A 15,754-nucleotide genomic window follows, 5' to 3' on the forward strand; every position below is an offset into this window, starting at 1 on the left:
TAGTGATAGGGGTTACATAAAATAGAAACTAACTTTAGTTTCCAAAAACTGAAATAGGAAACTAAAAATTAGAAACTCAACTAGTTACTAAATCTGAAAATAGAAACTTACAAAATAGAAAGTCTTGTGACTGAAAATTAGAAACTAATTTAAGACTGAAAATTAGAAACTAAATAACCCCATCTAAAAAGGAAACTAAAGAAAAAGGAAACAAATCATTGAATCCCGTATTCAATCTTAGACCCTCCCTTTTAGACCCATAAAAGTGGTCTATTACACTCAAAACACATGGGATCAAAGGCCCAATATGTATAGAACCCAACCCTAAGTTTATTCCTAATAAAACAAGCCTATTTTGGTAATTAATCTGCATCAACACCTCCTTGTACCGATGGTTCTACGCTTCTGACCGCTGGTAACAACTGCTTCTCGGATCTCGAAAATCTTCACGCTGATGGATCTGATCTGTCCCTTCCACCTACCTCTGATCTGCCTTCCTGTTCCCACCTTTCCGCTGTCCAGGCTGGGCTAGAACCTTCCTCTGACTTGGCCCTTCCTTCTGTACCTCCTGCATCCTCCCTGTCACCGCTTCTCCCCCTCCCCGATGTTTCCTCCTGTGTTTCAACCCCAGCCTCGACCAGTGCTCCACGAGAATCATTAGCCACTTTGGCTATTCAAACTCCACCCCTTATTAGACCTGAACCGCCCCCCTTTTATCCCTTGAACCAATTTCTGCCAGTTCACCTCCTTAATACATTTTCAAAATTTCCCAAAGACCACCCTCTTTATCCATCGAATCTTTATGACTCACCCGACCATTCCTTTGCTTCCTTTACCCGCCAACCCGATCCAAATATCTCAGCTTGTACCTTAACGCCTCCATCCACTGCCCCGACTCTGAACCCAAATCCATCTCCTCCCTCGCCCGACAACCTTGCTGGCTCTCCTCGTCTATGAGGTTCTGCTAGCGCCCCCCCTTTCGCTCGCCTGCTTTTCTCTCCTCGGCTTCACCGTCCTGCATTTCTGGGCCCTTGCCCACGATTGACGATCTTGCTCCTTGTGCTGCTCCGGCCTCCGAACCCCCCCCCCCCCTGCTGCTGATCATTTTGAGCCTACTGTTGCCGCTTTACCTGCGTCTTTGGCTGGTAATTCCCATCTATCAATGGTCACTGCTCCTGCGGTCTCCCCACCTGCATCTCTTGGAGCTCTGGTCACGATGGAATTGCCTAGCCCCATCGACACTTTGGCCTTGGAAGGCCCCCTCGCCGTCAACAATTCTCTGGCCTTGAAAGGCCCCAACCAGATTACCGTCACTGCTGATTCTGCTGTGGCACCCCTGGTCCTCCTTACTAGCCAGGAAGCCACTGCCCTTATGCTGTATGATATTCAGGCCTTGGATGAACCTGGCACCATGCAACTCCATAATTTGGCTGCTCTCTCGGTCAACTTAGCTCCATTGGTTGTCTCGGCCAATCTGACTACTGCTACTGAAGGCATTGCTGGAACTGCTCTCAATGATTCTGGTCCCTTGGCTGCTACCAGAAGTGATGTTAATTACCCGCTTACTGTCCTTCTAGCCCCATCTCTATCCCTTGCCCCTGCTGCAGCTGAAACCTCTTCCCCTGGCTTTCCTTCCTTGGTGAAGCCATCCACTTAGAAGAAACGATCTACCACTACCTCTACTAAGCTCATAAGCTGTCCTCCAAGCTCAAGGTCAATCCAAATCCTGGCACCTCTCCGGTCATTGGGTATTCCTGTCGAACCGCCCTCCGAAGCACTTCTTCAGCTTCTTCTACTCCCCGCTCTTTGGAGCAATTGCTGCCCTCCCACTTCTCTCACCAATGATCCCCTGGACTATATGGAATGTTCGAGGACTCAATTCCTCAACCAAACAAGCCGACATTAGATCCCGCATTCGTTCTTCCCTCTCTAATCTCTATTGCCTTCTTGAAAGAAGAGTTCTTGAAGCAAACACCCCTCGTGTCATTTCTTCCATCGCCCTTTCTTGGTCTCACATCTCCAATTACCTCCACAGTCCTAATGGCAGAATCTGGGTTCTCTAGGATCCCAATTCTCTTCTCATTAATGCCATCTCCTCCTCTAGCCAAGCAATTCACCTCTCCATCTCCTACCCCTTTGGAGCCCACATTTGCTACCTCTCCATCATTTATGCCCATAAACTTGCCTCTCGCAGGCCCTCCCCTTGGATTGAGCTCCGCTCCTTTAGTCACTTCATGGATTCTAAACCATGGGGCATTTTGGGTGACTTCCATGTCATCCGATTAAGCCATGAGAAGCATGAAGGGAACCCCAATAATCATCAAGCGGTGGAGCCTTTAATAACTGTATTGACGATCTTAGCCTTAATGATCTCCGCTGGTCGGGAGTTAAGCTCACCTAGCATTACAGAAGATCTGGCAACCTCCATGTGGCTTGCAAGCTGGATGGAGCTTTGGTCAATGGAGCTTGGCTTGACTCCTTTCTGTCCTCCCACACCTGCTTTGAGCTCCCTGGAATTTCGGACCACAGTCCAATCTCTTTCCATGTTCTTCCCTTCCGCTCCTTCGGTCCCAAACCCTTCCTCTTGTGAGCACTGCTTGGAACTTGCCCATCAATCCTTCCCTTTCCTCCCTTTGCCCTAGCCAAGAAGCTCAAGAATGTCAAAGCCTCCCTCAAAATCTGGAACTCTTCCACCTTTGGCAATATCTCCTCTCGAGTCTCTACTTGTCGGGAGACTCGGGATAGACTCTTCTCCATCCAATCCAGAATTCAAACTGATCTTCTCAGCCCCTCCCTTCCTACTGAGGAAAAATCCACTGCTTTTGAGCTCTCTACTTTTGGGACGAGGAAAGCTTTCTCCGTCAAAAAGCCCGCATCAAATGGCTTGACCTTGGAGACTCTAACACTGCCTACTTTCACAGGTCTCTCAAGGCTCGCAACAATGTGAACCCTATCCCCAAGCTAATCTCCTCCTCGGAGGACATTAAAGCTGAAGCTGTTTCTCACTTCCAGGGTATTCTCCATCCTTCCCTTTCGGTGCCCCCTCCCCCCATCCCCCACCTTCTCCTCAATAAATTTGTCCATGAGGACCAGCTTCACTGTCTTCAGTCTATCCCTACTGAAGAGGAAATTCTGTCGGCCATTCTCTCCCATAAAGCCAACAAAGACCCTGGCCCTGATGGCTTCAACATGGGCTTCTTTTCCTCTTGCTGGAACATTGTTCGTCATGATCTTATCCATGCTGTTTGGAGTTTCTTCCTCAACCCCAACCAGATTTGTGGGGTTAACCATACCTTCCTCTATCTCATTCCCAAAAAAGACGGAGCGGTCTCCATGATTGATTCCAGGCCAATCTCCTTATGCAATTTGCTCTATAAATTTGTGGCCAAGATTCTCTCCAGTAGAATAAAAAAAGTCATTAGCATCCTTGTCAGCCTTAACCAATCTGCTTTCATCGCGGGCAGGAGTATTGCTGACAACATTATGCTTTGTCATGAGATTGTTTGCGGGTTTGATCGCAAATCCCACTTCTCCGCTGCTTTTCTCAAAATTGACATTCATAAGGCTTTTGACACCCTGAGTTGGGACTTCATCTCCAAAGTCCTCCTCACCATGTGTTTTCCTCCTTTTGTTCATTGGATCCACTGTTGTGTCTCCTCTCCCATATTCTCAGTCCTTGTTAATGGTAGCCCAGCTGGATATTTTCCTTCTGGGAGAGGAATTAGGCAAGGCTGCCCTCTTTCACCCTTTCTTTTCTTCCTCTCCCTGGAGGTCCTCTCTAGATCCATCCAATCTGCCACAGATCTCCACCTGCTCTCACCGATCCCCAAATACAAAACCTATCTCCTCACCCATCTTGCTTTTACCGATGACATCATGATCTTCTCCAAAGCTGACCCTCTCTCCATTTCCACCATCATTGATTCTCTTCGATCCTTTGAGAATCTCTCTGGCCTCCGCATCAATTTACTAAAATCTAGCCTTTTCCTTTCTGGGGTCTCCCCTGACTCCCAAACTCATCTCCTCGGCATCACGGGATTCTCCTTGGGTTCCCTTCCTGTTAAGTACATGGGCCTCCTGCTCATCTCCTCTAGGCTCTCCTCCCATCACTGCTCCCCCTTGCTTGACATCCTGGGGAAGAAGCTTCAGCTTTGGAGAGGCAAGCTCCTCTCTTATGTTGGCTGCCTTGCCCTCATCCGATCGGTGCTCCAATCCACATACCTTTATTGGTTTGGTGTCTATTCCCTTCCTGCTGCCACCATCAAGACCATTGAAAGAATCTTCTGCTCCTTCCTTTGGAAAGGGGCAGAGTCTACGAGGTTTCTCCACCCTCTCAGTTGGAGCAAGATCTGCCTTCCCAAAGCTGAAGGGGGTTTGGCATTAGGAGAATTAAAGATGTCAATTCTGCTGCTATTCTTAAGCTCATGTGGAGAATAGTATCCAAAAAAAAAGAGCATCTAGGTTGACTGGATCTATTTTTACTATCTTAAGCAGCACTCTCTCTGGACTGTCCCGATTCCTTCGGATAGTTCCTGGATCTGGAGGAAAATCTTCTCTCTTCGCCCTCTAGCTCTTAATGCCATATCCTATTCCCTAGGTAATGGTCAATCTCCTTCCTTATGGATAGACCCTTGGCACCCTGCGGGAATCCTAGCCACCTTGGTTTCCTCCAGAACCATCTATTCCTCTGGTATCCCCAAGTGTGCCACTGTTTCCTACATCATGGCCCCCCTTGGTTGGCCCCCTCCCTCATTAGCTCCCCCCCTTCTTGACCTCTGGTCCTCCCTCCCTCCCCTTCCTCCTGGCCACTGGGGTAGAAGACAAATGCATTTGGATTCACTCATCTAATGGGATGTTCTCTTCTGCCTCAGCTTGGTCTTTTGTTCGTTCCTCTGGTACAGTGGTCCCTTGGCGTAACCTGGTTTGGTTCAAAGGTCACATCCCTCGCCACAGTCTTACTCTCTGGCGATGTTTTTCTAATTGCCTTCCCACCCAAGGCTTCCTCATTCACAACCATATTCCTGTTCCCACTTCCTATTGCCTTTGCCCCCATGGCTCTGAGGATATTTCTCAACTCTTCTTCTCCTGCCCCTTATCCTCCTCCATTTGGAAGTTGGTCCTCTCCAAATGTTAGCATTCTCCAAGGCCTATTCTTCCTTTTGAAAGAGAATGGATTTGCATTGATATGACCTTCTCGGGATCCTACATCTGCGACACTATTGGGAAGCTAGCCTTTTGTGATACCATCAACCGTATCTGGATGGAGCGAAACATCTGAAGATGGTCTTCCAACTCTCGTTCCTTGGATAAGATTTGGAAAGCCATCTCCTTGGATGTTTTCCTCCAAACTCCAATCCCTCCCCCACAGGTCTATTCCAAGTTCCATCAAGAACAGTCATATCATTGCCTCTTGGAACCTGCATATTGATACCACTCCCCGCTCTTAGCCTTCCTTCTGGTTGCAACCCCCCCCCCCCCCTTTTAGTTCTTTTTAGTTAGTTTCTAGCTGGCCGATCTGAGTCTGGATCTTGGTTAGTTGTATTGCTGGTTTTTTTTTCCTTTGTTGGCTAGCCATCGGCTGCTCCCCCCTCTTCTTCCCTTTGTATGTTCTCTCCCTCGTGGTAATGACTTTTTTTATTCATCCAAAAAGAACATGGAGGAGGAATGACATACACCTCCCTAGTGAGTAATGCAGGAGTAGATTACAAGAAACTACCCCAGCAATTAATAACCCCAAACAATACAAATAGGACCAGGAAACAAAGAAATAAGACCATCAAATAAACCCCCAAGAATACAATACTCATATAGGAGCAAAACCAGCCCAAAACACAACCCGATAGGAGAGAGAAAGACCTGCTATAGAGCTGGAGAGAGAGGTGCGGCCAGGTCTGTAGGAGTTCGATTAAGCTGCACTCTTGGGTGTAGATAGTCCCTATGGAGGGTACAAAAACCCTCAAAGTTGAGAGGATTCTGACGGCTGGTTGTGAAATTACAAGCTTTCTTGATTTTCTGACCTAGGAGAGAGAACTGAGAAGAACCTTCAAGAACATTAGCTGAATTCTTCCAACAGTGATTAGGTAAGGATCGTGGGACCCTTATGAGGCCTAGAATACCCTGATTGAAGATCTAGCTGAACAGAGCATAGAAGAGAGAAAGAGAGGAGATCGATCTCTCTCCTATTCCCACTAAGATTGCTGATCGGTTCTGATTTCTGGAGACTTTTATCAAAATCTGAACTATACCTCTTGAATGTTACAGCAAATAAAATAAAAAAGAAGAATATAACAGGTGGGGGGGCTGAGAAGGGTGAAAGAGAATACATGAAGTGGCTATCTCAGCTTGGGCTTCTCACCCACAACTATCTCAGCTGCTCTAAGCATTTAGTTGCAAACTTTCTTTCATAAATGCAAACTTTCTTTCATTCAAATCTCTCCAATAATGGAACATATGCCTCTCTATTTATAGAGGGAAAGTATACAATCATACTAATACTAGGAGCTAGTTTCCTAATAGGACTAGACAATTCTACTACAACTAGGAGCTAGTTTCCCAATAGGACTAGACACTCCTACTACAACTAGGAATTCAAAATAGGACTAGAACTTGACTTTATGACTCCAACATGGAGTAGGACTAACTAACTAATAGTCCATATAGGACTTTACAACCAACTAATGGCCTAATGGGCTTTTATTGAATTAAATAGCAACTAATTAAACTAATGAATAAAATCCCGTTTTCCTACCTTCTACCCATATTTTAGGCTTATTAAAGTGGCCCATTTCAAAGAAAACCCATAGGATCAAAGGCCCAACACATACATAACACAACTCAATGCTTATTTGCAATAAAATAAGCCCAAGTGACTTTTCTACTTCAGGGAGGTTAAAGGTGAAAAAGGAATTTACAACATAAGACAACAAGATACTAAACTAGTGCCCAAACTACCCTTACTACATGTTAACAACAAAACTTGGGAAGAATGCTTGAATGACCAAAGAGATCAGTCCAACCTTTATTTATAATAGAGGAGCATAACAAAAGAGAGCAAAATTACAAGTATGCCACCCCCTCTAGCCAACTCTCTGTAATTATAGTTGGTGGGAGTGGAAAAGCCTAGGAATACCTCTTTGGCATCCTTAAGACATATTCTAACTCTCCCCCTCAAGTTGGATCATAGATGTCACACATGCTGAACTCAAGGATTAAAGTATCGGTATCGGTTGCCATATCGGTCAACCAAAATTAAGATACGTATCGGAGGGTATCGTATCGTATCGGAGATACGGTAAGATACGCTAAAGATACCTACATAAATGGATAGAAAACACTTTTTTAAACAATAAATTGAGGGTATTGCACTAAGAATTCAAGGTTTGTAGTTGTCCCATAAATATAAAATCCTTGGTCCCAACCTTGATTTTCACTTTAGTTTGAAAGAAATATGGCTGGCAGCAACTCTGGAATAAAAACCCCTCAAAAAATCGTGTTTTTCTGAAAAATTACCCATCTTGGCCATTATATGACTGTAGTGCACTGTATCAGTACATACCGATACTCACCGATACGTATTGATATTCACCTATATGTACCGATCGATACATACTGATACTCACCGATACGTACTGATACATACCGAAACTTACATTTCACATTGATTTTATATTTTCCATAGAGTATCAGTGCGTATCGTATCGTATCAGTGTGTATCGGGCATATCGGTATATATTGTAGGATATATATCGATATGAAATGATTTTAAAAATTTAATGTATCGTATCGGTCGGCTGAATTTAAGATACATATCGGAGGGTATCGTATCGGTATCGGAGATACTTTAAACCATGCTTGAACTTGATTAAACTAGGATGAACAATTTTCCTCCTAATCCCTTAGTGAACACATCAACTAACTGATCACCAAACTTTACAAAAGGAGCACAAATTAACCCAGCATCTAACTTCTCTTTGATGAAGTGTCTCCAATCTTCACGTGCTTGGTACGATCATGCTAATGCAGATTCATAACCAAAGTAGGCTTGTTTTATTAGGAATAAGTCTAGAGTTGGGTTCCATACATGTTGGGCCTTTGATCTTATGTGTTTTGAGTGTAATAGGCCACTTTTATGGGCCTAAACTAGGGGCATTATGGTTGCATACGGGATTAACTAGTTTGTTTTCTTTTTCATTAGTTTCCATTTTAGTTGGGTTCAATTTTAGTTGTTAGTCTTTGTTATTTCTTAGATGTTAAGTTATTAACTGAGCCAAGTCATTAGTTTCCTTTTTTAGTTTGTTTCTATTTTCAGTTTTTAGAAACTTATGTAATAGGCAACCAATTAGAAGTTTCTATCTTTGAGACTTGCCCCCATTTGTTTCAACTATAAATACAAGCATGGGGAAACAAACTTGCTGCTGCTGCTGCTGCTGCTACTACTACTTCTCTTGCTTGCTTTGTGTTTGATCAAAGTGGATGGCCTGGTGTATAATCTGGTGACTCTCTGCAATGTGAAGCCCGAGAGGTTCTTCTCTCAACTTCTTCTTCCTCTTTGTTCTTCCATCCCTGTCCACCCACTGCTCCCTTTCAGAAAATTCATCTAGATGGGGTGTTTAACTGAAATCGTGTCATTTGGTGGTCTACTTTAGTAAAAATGCAAGTTATCTCTAACTGGATTTCCCTGTCATGCTACTCTCGCAGATGATTCAAGCCCAACCCACCTGGTCCAATCGTGCAAATACTTCCTCCCTAGAGTTAGCCTCTTCCTAGCTTTCATACAGACCAACATCCGCAAAGAACTGAATATACAGACTTTCAGGCTAAGATTTTAATGTAATTGCTGTACTGGGTTGTGCTCAATGCTGATAGTAGCTTTGTTATCATAGTAGAGCATCATGAGGAGACGAACATGAACACCAATATCTTTTAGCAAGTTGCGCAACCACAAGAAGTCACAAATCCCTTATGCCATGGCACAGAATTCTACTTCAGCACTGGATCTAGCCACCACATTTTGTTTCTTGTTGTGCCAAGTGACAACATAGTTTTTAAGGCTCTGATGCGGTCTAGAGATGGTAAGGCAATGCTCCGCCTTACGTGAAGTGGTGCCTTATGGGTTTTTTTTTTTAAACACATTTTAAAATTACTTGATGAAGATTCGAAATATAGATTTTTTATTGGTAGGTGTATGATTTTGTTAACACTTGAGATGTATGGGATCAACTTTACTCCACAAAAAATAACCAAAACAAACAAAAAAACACGATTCACAAACAGGGTTTGGATTTTGTCAAGGGTTTTAAGAAAGGGCTTTGAGAAGGAATCAAGGAACAATGAAGAACCACTGATTTAGGTGACCATGTTGCTCCGGCAGCAGTGAGCTTCATTCTTCTTTGACAGGAATAGAAATATAGTCGATGACCTTAGGGCTTAGGCACTCATTTTGGCATCATAGAGGTAAGTATAATAAATACTTGTATTTTTTATGTCTTATTTTCTTTATATTTATAATTTTGTTTCATAATTATGTATTTATATTATATGTTAATATGATATGATGATTAATGAAGATGAACTTAGTTTATTCACTTTATTGATTCGTTTCTTGATGAATATCTTATATTAGTATTAATATGAACCTTTAATATTTATTTAACATATGAGTAATAGGATTCAACTAGGATTTGAGCCAAATAGATTGGTTTTATAAAAAAATTACACAGGAACGCTTTAGTCAATAAGGCGACGCTTTATGCTCGCCTTATAGCTAAGACGCTCCAAAAGACCCTCAAACGCCTCCATCGCCTTACCGCCTTAAAAACTATAAGTGACAAGGTTCCCACCCACGAAAGTAGAATAACTTGAGATGGACATTCTGTCAGTGGAGCCAGCTCAATTAGCATCTTTATAGGCTTTAACTCTAAAGTGGTCATGAGGGGACAAGAGGATCCCTTTTCTTGAAGTTGACTTTAAGTATCGCAGGATACACAAAACAACTTCCATACAGGAGGAATAAATATCATGCATAAACTGACTCACCAAACTCACAGCCACAGCAATATCAAGCAGTGTATGGGAGAGATAGATCAGTTTGGCTACCAGCCGCTGATAACACCTTTTGTCGACATGTTCACCCGCTTTTTCCTTGAGCTCGATACTCGCTTCCATAGGAGTATTAGAAGGATGACAACCCAATAAACTAGTCTCAGACAACAGATCAAGGATGTACTTCCTTTGAGAGAGGAATTTTGAAGACATTTCAATTCCAAGAAAGTACCTTAGTTTTCTAAGATCCTTTATTTCAAACTCACAACCAAGAAAGCCCTTGGGACGGCCAATCTCTGCACTATCATTTCCTGTCACGACGTTGTCATCGACATAGACAATGTGCATGGTGATCTTATCACTAGATCTTTTTATGAATAGTGTGTAGTTAGCATTGCTTTGCTTATATCCCACAGACGTCATTGCCTTGTGAAATCTCTCAAACCATATGCTAGGTGATTGCTTCAACACATAGAGAGCATGCTTCAACTTGCAGATCTTGCCTTAATTCCCATCACAAGAGAATCATGGTGGAATATCCATATAGAATTCTTCATCGAGCTCTCCATCGAGGAAATCATTCTTCACATCACGTTGCTGGAGATCCCATCCCAGATTTGCAACACACAAGAGCAATACCCTTATGATTTTCAATTTGGCAACTGGAGCAAATGCTTTTGGTAGTCGATCCCATATGTCTGAGTGAACCCTTTACCACAAGCCTTGCTTTGTACCTATCCACTGTGGCATCTATTTTCTTGTTGGAGTATATGAGAGCATGTGTCGGTTGGAGGGCTATGCGTGACCATAGACCTCCATACTGTGGGAGTTATATTTGATTTAAGCATATCTTTGTTAGTTTCCTATTGGGTTTAAGGTAGTTGTTAGCTAAGTTAGAGTTAGTTTCCTTTTTTGGTTATGTCTTTTAGTTTCCTATTTGTGTTATGAGTTTGTATTAGCTTAGTCTATACATTTAATGAAGGGGGTAGTCCCAACCACACGGTTGTGACTCTAAGTTACAACTATCTCTTGTTCCTTATCTTTATGTTCCCCTTTCTTATTATTTACACTTCTGTTTAACTACAGACACCCACTTACAACCAACTTGTCTTTTTCCGGGAGGAAGAACCATAAGTTCCCATGTAGCATTCTTTTTCTAGGCATCCATTTTTTTTTCTACCATTGTTGCCTTCCATTTTTCATTTGCAAAAGCTTCCTGCAAATTCTGGGGAATATGAACAGAAGAAAGACAAGACACAAAAGCACTATAGGAAAGAGAAAGGGAATCATAAGAAACAACATGTGATATGGGATGTTGGGTACAAACCGTATAATATCTAATGCCTTTCCTAAAAGCAATAGGTTTCTCGGGAGAAGAAATTATACTTGATGAAGTGTTAGGCTCTGGAATATGGTCTAAGATCCAAGGCTGAAGATGGGATGTGCAGAGGTGCTACAGTGATGTTAGTGGTCCGAAGTTGCTTATTTTTGGTGCAACTCCTATGATAGACCTGAAGGTTTGAATCATCAGTTTGCCTTTGAAGTTCACCAATGGTCTTCTGAACTAGTCATCTTCTCCTAAGGTGGAATTGTAGTCTCTGTACACTCTCCTCCTGAACATAAGGACTATCAGAGGATGACAGATACACTGGTGGAGGCGTGGAGCACTATTAGAAGGGAGGTGGATACACTAGTGGAGCAAGTAGGGTAAGAGTCACATCTTCACTATCAATACCAGACTCCCCTTGAAGAGGTGGCGAGGAGTAGTAGCCAACGGACGCATAGAACACAACATCCATGGTTACCATTGCAAGGCTAGTAGGAAGATGGTAATAGTTGTATGGAGAGTAACCTAGAAAGACACATTTAAGGCTCCCAGGTTCTAATTTCCTTGGAGAGTGATGATCATAGAGTTTTGTGGAGGACAAGAACCCGTGTTGCTGACCCCCCATAAGGGATGTTTCCATGATGCGTATCTATATTCTACGATACCCTCGTAACTTATCCCCATATTTTCTCCTTTTAACTTCTCTTTTATGCTTCTTTACTTTCTATTATTTTACAGCAGTGGATCCATGTAGCCGACCCCATTCAGTTGGGATAAGGTTATGTTTGTTTGTTGTTGTAGTGATGATCATGAGCATAACATGCACACCCAAATATCTGTGGAGGAATCAGAAATGATTAAGTCCCTTGAAGAACATCAACAAGAGTCCGAGAATCTAGAACACCAGTGGGATGTGATTGATCAGCTAAGCAGTAGTAATGACATCACTCCAGTACTTAGATGGAATGTGTCTGGCAAACATCATGCCTCTAGCAATTTTGAGTAATTACCGCTTCTTGTTCTCGGCTACCCCATTCTGAGTTGGGGCACCAACACAGCTTGTCTGATGAATTATCCCATGGTCAGTAAGAGATTGTAGGAACTAACCCTGCATGTACTCCTTTGCCATTGTCACCATGAAGAATCTTTTGAGTGGCATTGAACTTTGTTTGAATCATCTTATGGAACTGTTGAAAATAATTGAATACTTCACTTTTGTGCTGCATCACATACACCTAGGCATTTATAGAGTGGCAATCGATGAAAGTCACAAACCATTGTTGACTAGTAATGGATGTCTGGCAAGCCAGACAAGTTTGTTTAGCAAGAGTACAAGCTTTACAAAAAAAAAAAAAAAAAAAAAAAAGAAAAAAAAATCATCCCAAGCACATTGCTTAACTAACTGTGGAAATAAAAAAGAAAAGTCCCATGTGTAGGGTGTCATAAACGACAATGCCATTGGTGTTAGATAAGATGAAACAAAGTGAAGTTGATGAAGTAGAGGAGTGATTGCAGTTATGGAACGACAATCATCATCAAGCAAGTCGTGACCACCTTACCACATTCAATCACCTTACCACATTCAATCGTCTTCCCTATTACCAAATCCTAATAAAGACAGTTGGAAGGAAAAAAGGTGAATTTGTAGTTCAAGTCCCTATTAAGAATACTAATGGAGAGCAGGTTAGTAATAAAATTAAAGATATGTAAAACTGAAGATAATTTAATAGAAGAACACTGAATAGAACCCTTTCCAGAGGCAGAGGATAGGGAGCCATCTCCTACTCGAACTTTATCTCTGCCTAAAGTGGGAGAATAGTGGTGAAATTAGCTGGAAGAACCAGTAATATGATCAGTGGCATCGGAGTTGATGATCTAGGGCTTGGAGACAACCGATGCACAGTGACCACCAAACAAAATACCGGCTGAATTGGCAGGATTTGAAGCAGCTGATGATGTAAAGGTCCTTCGCATGTGTCAGAAAGCCTGGAGTTCTTACTTGGGAAGACCAAAATTAGTTGTAGGTGGTGTGTCAACAATCTCAGCCTGATTGGTTTTGGTTTTGGTTTTGGATTGACCAAGATGACACTTTGCCTCAAAATCATCTAGTTTACAATGGAGTTTCCAACATGTGGCCTTGGTATGGCATGACTTGTTGTAGTGTTCACATTTAACAACTTCCTTGGTGGTATCCCTAGTGTGAGATGACCCATCTGTAATAGGAATGGAACCAGTTTGTACGGCTGATTTTTTAGTAGTGGGAGTCTAGGAGGTTGAAGCATTGTAGTACGATGTCACTCCTCCTTATGAACCAGGACAGAAGCCTGTTCCAGAGTAGGGAAGGGAGATATGCTAAGCACCTAGACACGGATTTGATCATAATCAACATGCAAATTAGCCAAGAAATCATACACCTTGATTTTTTCCACATGCTTGCAATAGGCAGCAATGTGTGACACATTGGTAGATTGGTAGTCAACATGGTGATCCAGCTCATACCACAGACTTTGAAGTACAACATAGTATTTAGAGACAAAGTTCTTTCTGAGTAGTGGTATGAACTCTCTTATGAAGGTCATACACCTGAGCATCATTCCCTACTTGTGCTTAGGTTCCTTAGCAACGGACCAGATCTGGGCAACAGTAGAATTGAGCAAAAAAGACATTACCTGAGAGTCATTGGTGATCCATTGATCTTGAGGGGAACCCTCTTCAAATGGATTTGCAAAGGTGCTAGTGATGTGTCCACTATCCAGCAAGCCCTTGTCCAACAATGTCAAGTAGGTAGATTTGGACCTGATGAGGTAATTAGTTCCCTCCAATTTCATACTGCTACCACCAAAGGGCATGTACTCATTGCGACCTTGCCATTAGGTCTTGAAGTTGCAGTAGGCTCATTAGACATGATGGAAAAAGGAGAAATTGACTCATGTTGGGAGAAATCCAAAATCTTCAAAACCAGTTGTCAAGAAGTGCTCAAACTTGGATTGAGTTGCCTTGTAGGGGTATTGAATGACTCCTCCAAAAATTATCTATTTCTGACAAGTGACTAGTGAGATTGACCAATTAGGGTTTTGGGAGGAAACCTTAAAATTGGAGTAAAAGAGATCGCACACAAAACCTTGGAAGATAGAGCCATAGGTAGGGTCGAACTCCTCGTTAGGGGTGAGGAGAGTCTCCTCTAAAATCAGCTGGATCTGAAAGGGAAAACCCAAAAATCGATGGAGTCAAGGTTTTGGAGTAAAAACTTGATTCTTGGCAAATCATTCTTCAATCTTTCAAGCAATGATTGGTACATCCAAGTGCAGTACTTGATTTTCAAGGTGTGGAGATTTGATCTTGAAAGTAGGAAGAATCAAACCCCAAGAAGGGAAGAATAAAAAATTGCAGAGGGGGGGATCTTGCATGGTTTTAGGGTTTATATCATTGAGGTAATGTATAGGGCAGCAACTAGAGTCATAAGAATCACCTCATTAGTGCTTCCCTGTGAGGGATTAGAGTCAAAGGAAGAGAAGAGGATGGAGGATGGGAGAAGATGGGGGCTAGCGATATAGAGAGGGAAGATAAGAGGGAGGCGGAAAACCTAGATCAGAATTTTTGGCTCTGCTACCATGTTAATAACAAAACTAGGTTAGAATGCTTGAATGACCAAAGAGATCAGTCAAGGTTTTATTTATAATAGAAGTGCATAACAAAAGAGAGAAAAATTACGAGTAGGGCACCTCCTCTAGCCGACTCTCAGTAATTAGGGTCGGTGGGAGGGGGAAAGGCGGAAAGCCCAGGATTGCCCTTGCGGCATCCTTAAGACATTCTTACATTACATAAACTCTAACGCTTCGCATATTCCACAGAAGCATAGGCTAAGTCCAGTGGATCGCCATCTTTATCCACTCAGACTGTTGGAAATGTTTTTGAATATTATGTGCTTCTTTCATTCCTACCACATATTGTTCCAGGATTAATGAGCATGATGTTGGGTTGGGGGAGTGGTTGTTAAAAATTTAGGAGACTTCTTGATGGGCATGAAGCAGATATCATCCGTCATGATTGGTGTCCTCTGAAAGCTTTCTAGGGCTTTCTCAGTGAGATTTGTGGTCTTCAGTCATAATTGTTACTTTGTCCTAGATTTCCTCATTGGAAGGTTTCATCAAGCTGAACTTCATAGTTTTTTGCTTGGCAATCCTAAAATTTGATTGGTATTGGTGGTGTTTAAGAGTCTCAGTTGGAGGTCCATGGGTGTCCATGGACCTCTGTACCGTGGGAATATGCTTATTGTCTAAGTAGTTTAGATCTTGTTGTTTCCTTCTTATTGCTTTTTATTGTCAAGTAGAGTTTAGCGCCCTTTGTTTCCTCCTCACCACCCTCAAAAAAAAAAAAAAAAAAAAA

General features: G+C 42.4%; 1 protein-coding gene across 2 annotated transcripts in view; it reads left to right on the top strand.

Annotated features, from left to right (window-relative positions):
- Window positions 1-15,754, top strand: part of LOC122065981 (ABC transporter A family member 1) — an 85,189-nt gene that overhangs the window by 27,080 nt on the left and 42,355 nt on the right. The gene's annotated exons all lie outside the window — the stretch shown is intronic.

Source organism: Macadamia integrifolia, unplaced genomic scaffold, assembly GCF_013358625.1.
Source record: "Macadamia integrifolia cultivar HAES 741 unplaced genomic scaffold, SCU_Mint_v3 scaffold2174, whole genome shotgun sequence".
Classification (NCBI taxonomy): Eukaryota; Viridiplantae; Streptophyta; class Magnoliopsida; order Proteales; family Proteaceae; genus Macadamia; species Macadamia integrifolia.